Here is a 13,334-nt window from a genome sequence, read left to right on the forward strand (position 1 = left end):
AATTTATGATGTGAAGAAGCCCCCACATCACCCGCTGCAGAAGTGGAAGAAGTTACCATGCAATTACCATTTTGTCATAAATATGACTCAAATGTATTAAACTGTATTAAGCTCTGGATTACGCAAACTGTATTAACCTCTTGGACGGAAGAAACTGCTGGCCAAAGGATGTTTTGCAGGACAGAGTGACCTCGACCTGATAAGAGGAAGCCTGCAGCTGCTGAAAAACCGGAAGCCAGCGAGCATGACCGGAGCGCCAAGAAGCAAGCCTACGCGCAAAAGATAATTATAAGCTTATATGGTGTCGAAACTATGGTAAAGGGACCGCCCCGTACTAAATAAAAAGAGGGAAAGCGAGTGAGACCACAGAGCTGTTGCAGGCTTGATGTAATGTGCGTCTCTGATCGCTCTCCTTGCAAGTAAAAAGAACTCAACTGCTTCGTGTCATTCTTCTCTAGACTGCTTATGACTCTGACAACAACAAAGAGGGTGTCGATAGTGATGCAAGTTAATGCACATTCATGATATTTATAATATTATATATGAAAAGGATCATTGAATTTGTGTGTAGGAAAATAAACAGACATTTCTGAATATTTGGTTTTTGTTTCAGGTAACGGCGTGTGGTCTGAGATTCCAAGCCATCAACAGGAGGAGGAGCATGGAGCGCCTCACATCATTCTCCTCTGGACAACTGAAATGGCCTGTTGTTCGGTCTTCAAAGTCTTTGACAGACTAAACTCAGTTCCCTCTCATTCAAAGCCTTGATACCATCCAACCCGGCTGCACTGATTTCCAGTTCAAATGTAGCTTTAGTAATAAATTATGATATTTTGACTTGCCTTGAGGGCCAGACAGTAGCACGGTGACCTTGCCTCCAAGGCTGTGAGTTTGAATGCCAGCTCTGACCTTGTGCGAGCATCTACTCTTGCCGTGTTGGGGAGGGTTTCCAACCGCCATCCAAAGGTAGATTCCAAAGTGAGGGTGTCTGTGCCCCACCCTGGGTGAGTCAATGCATTGATCTGTAAAAGTCCTTCATTTAAATTTCCACTTGACTAAAAGTACAAAAGTATTTGCCTTCAAATGTACTTAAATATCAAAAGTAAAATTTCAGTTATTTAATGTGGCTCTAATGTCTAATTTTAATTTACCTGTTAAATCAATTCATTTTAGGTCAAAGGAATTCTGACCTAAATTTTTTTATGGAATTAATTACTCTGCCACTGATAACTATTAAAATGATCATATATTATTCAGAACAACTTACGGTCAGTAGTGACAGAGACAATCACCTTCAAGTGACTTCAGACCACCTTTATGCTTTTGGCACAAAGTCTTTGTAAGCTGGCTGTCAGAGTTATACGTCGTTCTAACACTTATTAAATAACTGGAGAAGAAAGACACGAAGCATTTGAATTCTTTTTACTTGCAAGGAGAGCGATCAGAGACGCACATTACAGCATGCCTCCAACAGCTCTGTGGTTTCTGACGTGCCTCCTCCTTTTATTCAATACAGGGTGATACATTCAGACGTCAGCTGGGTTTGTTCCGAACATAGAAATTCGTAGAACTTCACTGTTGTTTATCTCATGATCGATGGTCTCCTGCTTTCTCCATCTGCAAGCTCTCCGCTCGCTGTTTTCCCAGGTCCCGCCAGGTCTCGGTCACCTCGCGCCGGCGAACTTGTTTTGCAACACTTCTCTTGTTCCACGGTTTCTCTTCCAAGCAGCTAATGTTCAGCATTCAACACCATCATCCCCCAGAGACTGTGTGTGAAACTGAGCGAGCTGGGACTGAGTACCTCACTCTGTAATTGGATACTGGATTTCCTGTCAGAGAGACCTCAGTCCGTCCGAATCGGCGAGAACGTTTCCAGCACCATCAAGCTGAGTACCGGAGCTCCTCAGGGCTGCGTTCTCAGTCCACTTCTGTTCACACTCCTGACTCACGACTGCACCGCCCTGCACAGCTCGAACCACATCATCAAATTCGCCGACGACACGACCGTGGTGGGGCTCATCAGTAACAACGATGAGTCGGCTTACAGAGATGAGGTACAGCAGCTGGCTGCCTGGTGAGAACAACCTGTCGCTGAATGTGGACAAAACAAAGGAAATGATCGTCGACTTCAGGAGAACTCGCCCCACCCACACCCCACTCAGCATCCACGGCTCCACGGTTGAGACTGTAAAAGACACCAAGTTCCTGGGAGTCCACATCTCAGACGATCTCACTTGGACCACCAACATCACCTCCATTACCAAAAAGGCCCAGCAGCGTCTCCACTTTCTGAGACGGCTGAAGCGAGCCAACCTGCCCCCTCCCACCCTCACCGTGTTTTACAGGGGCACCATAGAGAGTGTCCTGACCAGCTGCATCTCCGCCCGGTTCGGTAACAGTGCTGTTGCCGATATCAGGCAGCTTCAAAGGATCATCAAAGCAGCTGGTAACATCATCAGAGCGTCTCTTCCGCCACTGCAGGACATCTTCTATAAGCGCTGCATCAGAAGATGCACACAAGCCATCAGGCTCCTGAACACACTACCTGCACTCATACTTCCCCCCACACACACTCGCACTGTGGACTAACTCTGTTGCACCTCTGCACTTTACACCCCATTGCTGCAACTATGCACACGCTGCTATACGGACTACCTCTTCTTGTTGCACTGAAACCAATAACTGTACTATCACTACTGTTGTTTATTTGCACAGTCTAAACATGTATATACATGGACACTTTTTAACACTTCATCTTTAGCTAAAATGTATATTCTGTATCCTATTTACTTATATATTGTATTTCATGTGGCGCATCTGTTTTCTGTTTTTTTTGTTGTCTACTTTTATGTTGCACTGTGTAAACTGGAGCCACGTCTTCTCGTCTCTCTGTATATCTGCACAATATATAGAAGAGATGACAATAAAGGTTACTTGAACTTGAACTTGAACATTCCAAATACAGATGTAATACAAAAAGGGTGATTGCATGATAACTTATATACTTTTTCCAACATTTCCCTCCTGTTTATCATGCAATTGACTCTTTTTGTTATTTTCCCCAATAGCTTCTTCCTGTAGGATTTCCAACTATTAGTTCATAAACTGAGCAATACATTTTACACACAAAGGGTTAGTTGCTCTCATTCTCATGGAGAGATTCTTGGAACAGCTGGCTCAGCTGAAAGTCGCTGAGGTCTGTTGGATCTTCCAGTAGCGGGTATACCTGTGCTTCATCAGTTTCCTTAGTTGATAAGGCCACGGTAATGAGACGGTTCACAAGGCTGTGTAGACAAGGAATACAACAACATCCGCTACTGGTTTTCTGTGAAGGTTGTAGGACTGAGTGTGAGTTACTCACTGATATTGAGCACTCACCGATATTGCAGAGTACATTTTGCTTCTCATCTACTACTGTTTTCATATATAAGCAAAATTCATTAAATGATATAAGTGGTCTGCTCATTTGACAATTTTGGCCAATCAGCATTTGAGTATATTGTGAAAACAGAAGTAGATGAAAAATAGTTCTCAATATTGGTGAGTTCTCAATAACTCACACTCAGTACATACATTCAGTCATACAATTTTCACATGGACGTTTCACACTCCTGCCCTCCAGGAGACGATACTGCAGCATCAGGACCAGATCTGCCAGGTTGAGGGAAAGATTTGCCCCCAGGATCATCCACATCACCATCTGAAGCCTTATATCATCTGCAGATGATTTGTTACCCCTCCCAAACTGAACATCAGTACTGCACTCTGCACTTTTAACTGAAGCACTTTATTGCTGTGTTATTGTCATCATATTAGTGCTGCACGATTAATCTAATCGCAATTGTAATCGCGATGTCAGTCTGTGCGATTACATGAACACAAAAAGCTTTAAATTATTAGTATATGGATTGGATCGGCACATATCCGATCTCATTCTCTGAAAGTTTGCGAGTCTCACTTCAGTCAATGTGACGTGTTTGGTCACATGACTTTCGATTCGGAGACATATGGTTAGACGCCGCATGACGCGCTGCATCGTACGTCAACGTCGCCGCCATATTGCGAGAGGCTCTGCTGTGGCGTGAAGCATATACATGTCTATGGAAAGAAGTGCATAAAAATGCCTCACTCTTGTGCTGCTTGGGGCTGTACAAACCGCTGTACGCTCCAAACCAGATCCCGGGGATTACATTTCATAGGTAAGGCTGGACAATTGTTTTGAATATATTTGGCCATTATAAAATCCCGTATTATAAGTCTTAACCTTAGCTAAGATAGGCTAAGCTAGCGTTTTGATTGATTATGCCTCCCCCCTCCCCTGTCCTGGCCTGCCCTCTCTGCTGATGACCCAGTGTTGTTTACAGGTTGTTTACCAGACGCCCTTATCCAGAGTGACTTACAATCAGTAGTTACAGGGACAGTCCCCCCCCTGGAGACACTCAGGGTTAAGTGTCTTGCTCAGGGACGCGATGGCAGTAAGTGGGATTTGAACCTGGGTCTTTTGGCTACTAGCACCACATTGTTCGCCATTCATACCCGTCCACTCTGACAATCCCCCGCTTGTGGAATGCTGCTTCCTGTAGAAATATACTGCTTTGACATATGTTACTTTGCTAAAGACTGGTAAAACATCTGTTATCAGATGGCGTGCAAACATAAAGGAACAAGTGACTCACTCAAAGAGGAAGTGGAACATATCACTCAAAGAGGAAGTGGAACATAACAACCGCACCCGACCGTGTTAAAACTGTCAACTACGCACCTTGTGGTTTCGCCCTGCTGAAGTGGTTATCTGCCCCTGCCAGAAGACAGCACGGACGAGCAGAAGACTCCACCCCAAAAAGACTTTGTTTGTCACTGCCTATAAAAGAGCTGAGCACGCACTGAAACATCGGAATCTGTACACAGAGTGCTAGTGGTAGTCTTCTGTGAACATTAAAGATTCCCCCTTCTGCGCAGACTGAGTCTTGAGTCTTCATTCTTTCTCAGCCTCGAGCAGTGAATCCTCCTACAAGAACCTGGGTTGAAGGACCCGCGGGGAAAACCAAATATATCGATAAAAATTCCTTCAAATTGGCGTCACGAACAGGATGTGTCTCCCACAGCGGACATCTACTGGGCTATGCTGAACTCTGAACCAAGTGCGTCCCCAGGTGTACTGACAATGTTCCAGCAGTGGCGGCCGTGGCTCTCCCAGCTCCATCCTTATGTGCCTCCTCCTGACCCACCACATCTCACTCTTTTCTATGACAGACATGACACCACTTGGTATCAGCACCTGTTCCAAGAAAATTGCGAAGGTCATCAGTGGTCGATAACTACATCATGTCTTTTTGCTGCTCCTGAGGGCGTGGCGGCGGCTGTTACTCTCACACCGGAACAGGAACAGTGGTATATGATGTCTGCTGAAGCGGCCCCACACATTTCTTTGGCCCTAAACCCTGGACATCAGGCCAAGGAATTAGGTGGAATAGTAAAACGAGCAATTGCGGCGACCGATTGGGTCAATACTAGATTACCATATGTTTTATTCTCGGAATCCACTTCAACTTACCAAATTCTGCCCACTTCGTCCTTGATCAACTCCGCTGTGTTGCATCATGACACCTTGTCTCGGTCTCATGGTAGAGAAATGACGGACCATTGCGACTCACATTCAATTCTTGATTCCATTCCACACTCCCTGTGGTCTCAGGAACCTACCGACGTTGGTTGTGTCGGCATCCCTCCAGTCACTTTTACGTTGCATACTTCCGCTCCCTTGTGGCAGTCTCAATATCCACACAAACCCCAGGCGGAAGCCGGCATTGCTGAGACCATTGAGGGTCTAATTGAGGCTGGGGTCCTCGAACCTTCTGGATCCCCCTGGAACACTCCCATTCTCCCTGTCGAAAAGAAGGGTACGGGTAAATATCGTATGGTCCATGACCTCAGGAGAATCAATTCCCTCCTGGGGACTACATCTCTCCCGGTGCCCAATCCTTATGTTGCCCTGGCCAACCTGCCTCCGTCACACGCCTGGTTCTCATGCATAGATTTAGCCAACGCTTTCTTCTGCCTTCCATTGGCGGAGTCCTTGAGAGATGTCTTTTCATTCACTTTTAGGGGCCACCAATGGCGCTACACTCGCTTACCCCAAGGGTTTGCTCTCTCGCCCGGTCTTTTCAATCAACATCTGAAGGCTATCCTAGCTAAATGCCCACTCCCATCTGACTGTTTCCTGGTCCAATATGTTGATGACTTACTACTTTCTGCCCCCACGGCAGACGTTTGCCTACAAGCAACTCGCTCACTATTGACCTTTCTAGCAGAAGTCGGCTTCAAAGTTAGCAGGTCCAAGTTACAATGTTGCCGCAAACAAGTTTCCTTCTTAGGGCGCATGGTTGCTCAGACAGGGGTCTCTCTATCTAAAGACCATCGAAATTCTATTCTACACCATCCACGTCCACGTTCTGTCAAGGACATGCTCTCCTTCTTAGGTCTGACTGGCTTTAGTAGGAATTATATCCCTGATTACGTGGGTCTCACTACCCCTCTCAGGGCTCTTGTGAACGCAAAAGGCATGAAAAACCTCCACGCACCATTAGAATGGACCTATGAAACTGAACAATGTTTCATCACTCTCAAACAACGACTTTCCGTGGCCTCTGACCTAGCAATCCCGGATTATGCGTTGACTTTTCATTTGGATGTTTCTGGAACAGATACTCACGTCAATGGTGTACTGTTCCAGAAAAAAGGGGGAGAGAGACGTGTACTCACATATGTAAGTGTCATGCTAGACAATATTGAACAACGACATCCACCATGCACCCAACATGCGGCAGGACTAGCTAAAATCATCACTAAAACAGCTCACATAGTCATGAACCATCCTTTGAAAATACTAACGGCACACAGCGTCGTAGCCTATGTAACCTCACAGGCCTTCACACTCACACCACTACGACAAAGGCGACTAATGGACATTCTCACTGCTCCACACATTAGCTACTCGCACGAAGGTATAAACATGGCTGATCACATGGCATCAGGTATTCCACACGAATGTGAAAAGAATGTACAGAAAGATGAAAACATTAGACCACATCTACAAGCTGAACCACTTGTAGATGCTACAACTGAGTGGTTTACCGACGGATGTTGTTTTAGAACAGACCAAGGAACGTTGCAAGCAGCATGGGCAATAGTAGAACAGAAGGAAATGAAATGGGAAGTGGTCAAGGCAGAAAAACTGGAAGGACCTCAATCAGCACAAAGAGCAGAATTAAGAGCAGTCATTGAAGCATTAAAATTGGCTCAAGGCCGCAAAGTTAACATTTACAGTGATTCGGCCTATGTAGTAGGGGCAGTCCATGTGGAGTTAAGACAATGGATGAGAGCAGGATTCCTCACAGCTGGTGGAAAACCGATCAAACATGAGGAAGAAATGAAAGAACTAGCCGAAGCCCTGTTACAGCCAGAAAAGGTGGCCGTCATAAAATGTAAAGGTCACAGCACTGGGACGGACCTGATAGCCCAAGGAAACAGACAAGCGGACTTCATAGCGAAGCAAACTGCAGGATATTTGCCCTCATCCATCATGGTAATGGACTCCCACTCACAACCTCCTGTGGATAACACATCCCTCGAACTAACCAAAACTACCATAAAAGAGTTACAGGAGAAGGCTAGTCCGGAAGAAAAAACGCTTTGGTTAGCCCGAGGGGCTACCAATACTGACTTGTGGAGAGGTCCGGATGGGAGACCCATCCTACCCCCAGGAGTAAGGCAAACAGCCATGGAGGAGGCTCACGGGGTGGGACATGTAGGTGCAACCCAAATAATGAAGAATCTGTCCACTTGGTGGCATCCCCAGTTGCATGATATGGCCCAGTACCTAGTGAAAACCTGCACGGAATGCAATCTGTATGGAATAAAACCTACGTTGAAACCCCTGGTGGGCACCTTCCCAATTCCATTGTGCCCCGGAAAAGAAATTGTGATTGATTACACGGACATGGTTGAACGGGTGGGACGACATAGGTACCTTCTAGTCATGGTGGATGTATTCTCGGGCTGGCCAGAAGCCTGGCCCGTGACTAGAGAAGATAGCAAAACGGTGGTCAAGTGCCTGATTAACCATTACATCCCGCAACACGGGTTTCCTGAAACCATTAGGTCAGACAATGGAACTCATTTCAAAAATAAGGATCTGCAAACAGTTGAATCTGCCTTAGGGTTAAAACACAAGTTTGGCACGGTTTACCATCCTCAATCACAAGGTAAAGTGGAAAGAATGAACCTATCACTCAAAACTAAATTGGCAAAAATCTGCGCACAGACCAAAATGACCTGGGTAGACGCGTTACCATTGGCCTTAATGTCTATTCGTAGCTCGGTGAACAAAACCTCGGGGTACACGCCTTTTGAGTTAGAACATGGACGTCCCTTTCCTGGTCCTTCGTCACGACTGTTTATGACTACTGAAGCATCTGAAAAACTGTCTCCAAAAGCATATTTTAACATTCTACAAAGTGTTCTCTCCCAGCATTCTACGCAGATCACAGGCCGAGGGTCCCAGCCGCCTGCAAGCAACCCCCCGAGTCCAGGGATAGAATACGTACTCCTGAAGGTGACCAAACGGAAATGGAGTGAACCCCGTTGGACAGGGCCCTACCAGATCACCGAGAGGACGTCACATGCTGTTCGGCTCAAGGGAAAAGGAGACACCTGGTTTCACCTCTCCCAGTGTGCGGCTGCACCTGAACCAGGCCGGACTGTCCCGGAGATCCAGGATGCCCTAAGAGCAGATACTGGGCACAACTGACCCCAAAATACGACCGGCTGGTTGTACATTTCCAAAGGGGGGGATTACCTCACTTTGCGTCCTATCATACTAGTTCCTACATTTACTACTCTTAATTCGCATTTACTCAGTGTTCATATTGTTTTATATATTTTCTCTATAACCATGTCTTGGCCATTTCCAGACATTATGACCTGGAGACAGAGAGCTGTCGTCTTTCTGGTCTTTTGTGCACTGGCCAGTGTTCCTATCGCTATTTTGCTGGGGATCGAAGGCCTCCCCCAGCCCTTCCGCGCCGTCAACGCTACGGCTTCACCCGTGGCGAATTCGACCGCTTCAACACCGCTCCCCGTTGCTAACCTGACCACCCTATCTGCCCTCATGCTGCGACCTTCCCGAACCCGGACCAAAAGGTCTTCTTCTTCCTGTGGGCAGTTGACCCCGGGGGTAAAATCAGCAGAGTTGATTTTTTGCATCCCATCCAATAGCTCCTACATTGCCACTCTACCTTGGTCGGCGATTCCATATAAAGCAGTATATAAAGCAATAGGCGGGCCCCACCAAGGCCGGGGAAATAAGATAATGCCTGGTCAATATAAAACAGATTCATGGTACCTTACTCTAGGTGGCACCTACAATGAATGGTCATGGAAAAATTTGGTTGCTGAAGCCCCGGACGATTGGTCTTCATATTCCACCGCTGATGCAGTGCTGTGGAGAAACAATGTTACTCTAGCAAAATTGCCACAGAACAACGGGTTGCTACTCACGATTACCGCTGGGGTATTTCCCCACCTGACGCAAGGGTGCCGGCTCTTCTTACTCGCTCCATGGGTGACGGACGGACCCTCATGGCAAGTAGCCTTTTGCCAGGCGACTGAGCCTCGACCCACCGTTTTGGTTAACCAAGTGACCTCAGCTGTCGCTACGGTCAAAATGGCCGCCGATCCACTTACGGCGGATGACATATTTCAAATTGTTTATGGTGCATCTGGGAACACGAACAATTGGTTGCTCTTGGCTGAGCAAGCGGCAGCAGACATCAATTCCGACTGTATAGTCTGTCTGGGCCCTAGACCCCTCCTCAAGGTTGTCCCTGCCCCCTTAAACCAAACCTGTATGTTGTCCCTAATGAACCCCACCGGTCCTCCTCAAATCTGCACTAGTTTGCTGCAGCACTTCCCCATAACGTCTAACGTAACATCGCATAAGCCACCTTATTTCTCTTCTGATGTTGCCCCTAATAATTTCACTTGCGTCAACCTCACGGGAAATACCGTGCCGCTAGGCTGCATTGACATAACCTGGTGCACAGAAATCGTTAAAATGCAACCAGGGTTTAGGCCCATTCCTCGTGCTGATTTGTGGTGGTACTGTGGCGGCAGGAAATTGTATGATGGATTCCCGCTGGGTGCCAGTGGCACTTGCGCTCTCGTGTCTCTATTACTTCCCGTTTCCGTCACGGCCATGGATTTTGACCCTCAGGTTGGAAGACGCTTCCAGTTTCCCGGTCGAAGCAAGCGCTCTATCATTCCAGGCTCTGAATAGAGAGCACCAGGACACCAGGTTTAGTTCTCTTGGACACATGGCGTGAGTTGTGAGAGGTGCGTGGTGTTTGTGTGCAAAAAGTTATTTCTTTCATTTTAATTTATGTACATATTAGGAATATTTTGCATGTATGTTATTTTGTGAATATTTATTTATGTTCTTTTAATACTGTATATTGTAGAGAGAGGTGCAGAAAGACGCGATGTGTGACGCGATGTTCTGACGCGACCTTGCTTTTTGTACAGAATACACTTTACACAGAAAATCTCTTGGGTGTCAGCTCATCATTTGTGGTTCAAGAAACGAAATCCAAAAAGTTACACAACGCAGAAGAAGAACCGCTACACTATGATGACTTTCACCTTGATATTTTAGTGCGGATGTATACCTGGCCGAATTGCACTGTAGGGGGCGAGAACGAGTCTTTGAACTGTGAAATTACCACATTAAACGTGACGTGGTAACATGGATGCAGCTATTTCACTGAATAAACAGTTGGTAAACAAAACACATCTTATTGAACATAATTTATTTTCATCACCAATTATCATAGTAGAACAGCTTTCTCAAGCAGTTTGTGATGCATTTTGGAAACAGATCTAATGCGCCACCTGGCTTGAGAAACCCGTTCTCAAAGACATCAGAATTCAAATGAGCCATTTTAATCTAGATTAATTCCAAGATACAGGGAGATTAATCTAGATTTTAAAAAATTAATCTATGCCCACCACTAATATGTATATACACACTAAACTAAACTACACTAACACAAATTTAAATTAGAACTTAAATACTGTACAGTTTATCTCTATAAGAGAAAAAACAGGACAAACTGGACAACATCATGTAAGATGCTTGTAAGTGGATAAATTGGATATTTCAAACAGGACACACAAGACAATACAAACATGTGCAAAATGAACAGGAATGTGCAAAAAAGAGCAGAGATGTGCAAAAGGATCACCGTTATCCAAGATTCATGTCAGAGGCAAGTTTGAGAGAGTTTTAGAGGGACAACACCAAGCTTTTCTCACATGCTCCCCATTCACACCTGAGACCCCCATTCACACCTGAGACCTGCTAACAGGACACCAGGGAGGGAAAACCAGCCTTTCTTTTCACTCTTTTATTGCCAGCAATTTAGACATTTAGTCATGTTGATGGAACAGCAGATTTACACTGTTATGCAAGCTGTACACTGACTAATTTACACTGAATGTGTAAATGGGGGCATTGTGTCAGGAAGAGCATCGGTGTAAAAACTTTTTTCCAAAATTACATACTTCTTTCCAATAAACTACTACTGAATGTCAGGTTTATACCTGTTCTGACATTTGTTAACACTGAGAAGAAAGACACGAGAGAGAGTTAAGTTCCTTCTCGCGAGGAGAGCAGCCAGAGACGTGCATTACAACATGCCTCCAACAGCTCCGCCGTCTCTGGTGCTTCCTCTCCTTTTATTCATGTTGGGGTGGTCCCTAGTTCCACAAAGTCTGAGGTTTTCGAAGGGAGGGGGAAACTCACGTGACTGCAGCTTTCAACATAGTTTCACAACAATCTACTTGTACGCCGATCTGCTTCTCCTCTGAGTGTCAAAGTCCTGCTGCATCCTGTCTTTTCTGCAGTTTGCAGACTCCCTCTTATCAGGTCATGGTCACTCTGTCCTGCAAAACATCCTTTGACCCGCAGTTTTCTCCCATCCAAGAGATTAATATAGTTTGCTCAATCCAAAGCCCAATACAGTCCAATACATGTTAGATATATAAAAAGGGTAATTGCATGATAACCTATATACATTTTTCCAACACTATTGATTATATGCTGTTCATTACACACATATTTGATAGCTTTTTGTAAACATTTGACCGTATATGCAACGTTTGTCCAAAACTGCACCATGCAGGACAGGCAAGCCCTACAGAGCGTGGTTCGATCGGCTGAATGCATCATCTGTATCAATCTCCCTGACCGTCAATCAATCTGCAGCAAGCGGTGCTGGACCAGGGAAGATAGTGAAGGACCTCAGACACCCCAACAATGGACTGTTCTCTCCGCTGCGATCAGGGAAGCGCTTCCGCTCCCTGAAGGCCGACACAGAGAGAATAAGGAGGAGCTTCTTCCCACAGGCTATACGAGCTCTCAACAACCACAACACTTCATAGGACAGGACTCTAATACACTCCAGCACTTTAAAACAACTTCTGGACTCAATCCCCCTAGTCATTTGCACAGCTTCACGTTTCACTTTACGCACTTTACACATTTGCACACCTTCACCCTACTTTTTACATATAATTTATGTTTGACAACATAAGTTTGTAATATTTGTTTATATTTGCAGTTTTTGCATATTTCTAACACTGACACGTCTCCTTCTTTTATTTGGTACAGGGCGGTACATTCAGACACCAGCTGGGTTTGTTCCGAACGTAGAACTTCGCTGTTGTTTAGCTCATGATTGATTTACAGCATTTACCAGACGCCCTTATCCAGAGCGACTTACAATCAGTAGTTACAGGGACAGTTCCCCCTGGAGCAACTTAGGTTTCTCTTCCAAGCGGCTAATGCCTAATGTAGCTGGAGTCTTCCAGAGGTTAACATTACAAATACAGATGTAATATATATATGAGATATATAACAAAAGGGTGATTGCATGATAACTTATATACATTTTCCAACAGTATCACATGCGACAATCACTACACTTTGACTTTGTAATTACTTGCAATATTTGTAATATTGCGGTCAATAGCAGTCGCACAAGCATTTCACTGCATATCATACCGTGTATGACTGTGTATGCGACAAATAAAATTTGAATTTGATTTTAATCTGTTGAGAAGAGTGAATGAAAAAAGTTTACAACTGAGTGGAATGCGACCCGCCCCCTGCTGCACGCAGCGGGACGCGGGGGCGGGGCTCAAGCTGCTCTGGCCAATCAGAAGCTCTGTAGCGCTGCCTTCCCCTCCCCCCGAAGGGTCTCTCGGCCGCTCGGTCT

General features: G+C 45.5%; 1 long non-coding RNA gene across 1 annotated transcript in view; it reads left to right on the plus strand.

The window, feature by feature from the left end:
* LOC114765042 (uncharacterized) overlaps nucleotides 1-1,122 on the plus strand; it is a 1,409-nt gene extending 287 nt beyond the window's left edge. Inside the window, exons 1-2 of the long non-coding RNA XR_003742572.1 lie at nucleotides 1-507; nucleotides 614-1,122. The exon at nucleotides 1-507 is cut by the window's left edge and continues 287 nt beyond it. This is a non-coding gene — a long non-coding RNA (uncharacterized LOC114765042). The remainder of the gene's footprint in view (nucleotides 508-613) is intronic.
* Nucleotides 1,123-13,334: the final 12,212 nt, after the last annotated feature.

This window comes from Denticeps clupeoides, chromosome 15 (assembly GCF_900700375.1).
Source record: "Denticeps clupeoides chromosome 15, fDenClu1.1, whole genome shotgun sequence".
Classification (NCBI taxonomy): domain Eukaryota; kingdom Metazoa; phylum Chordata; class Actinopteri; order Clupeiformes; family Denticipitidae; genus Denticeps; species Denticeps clupeoides.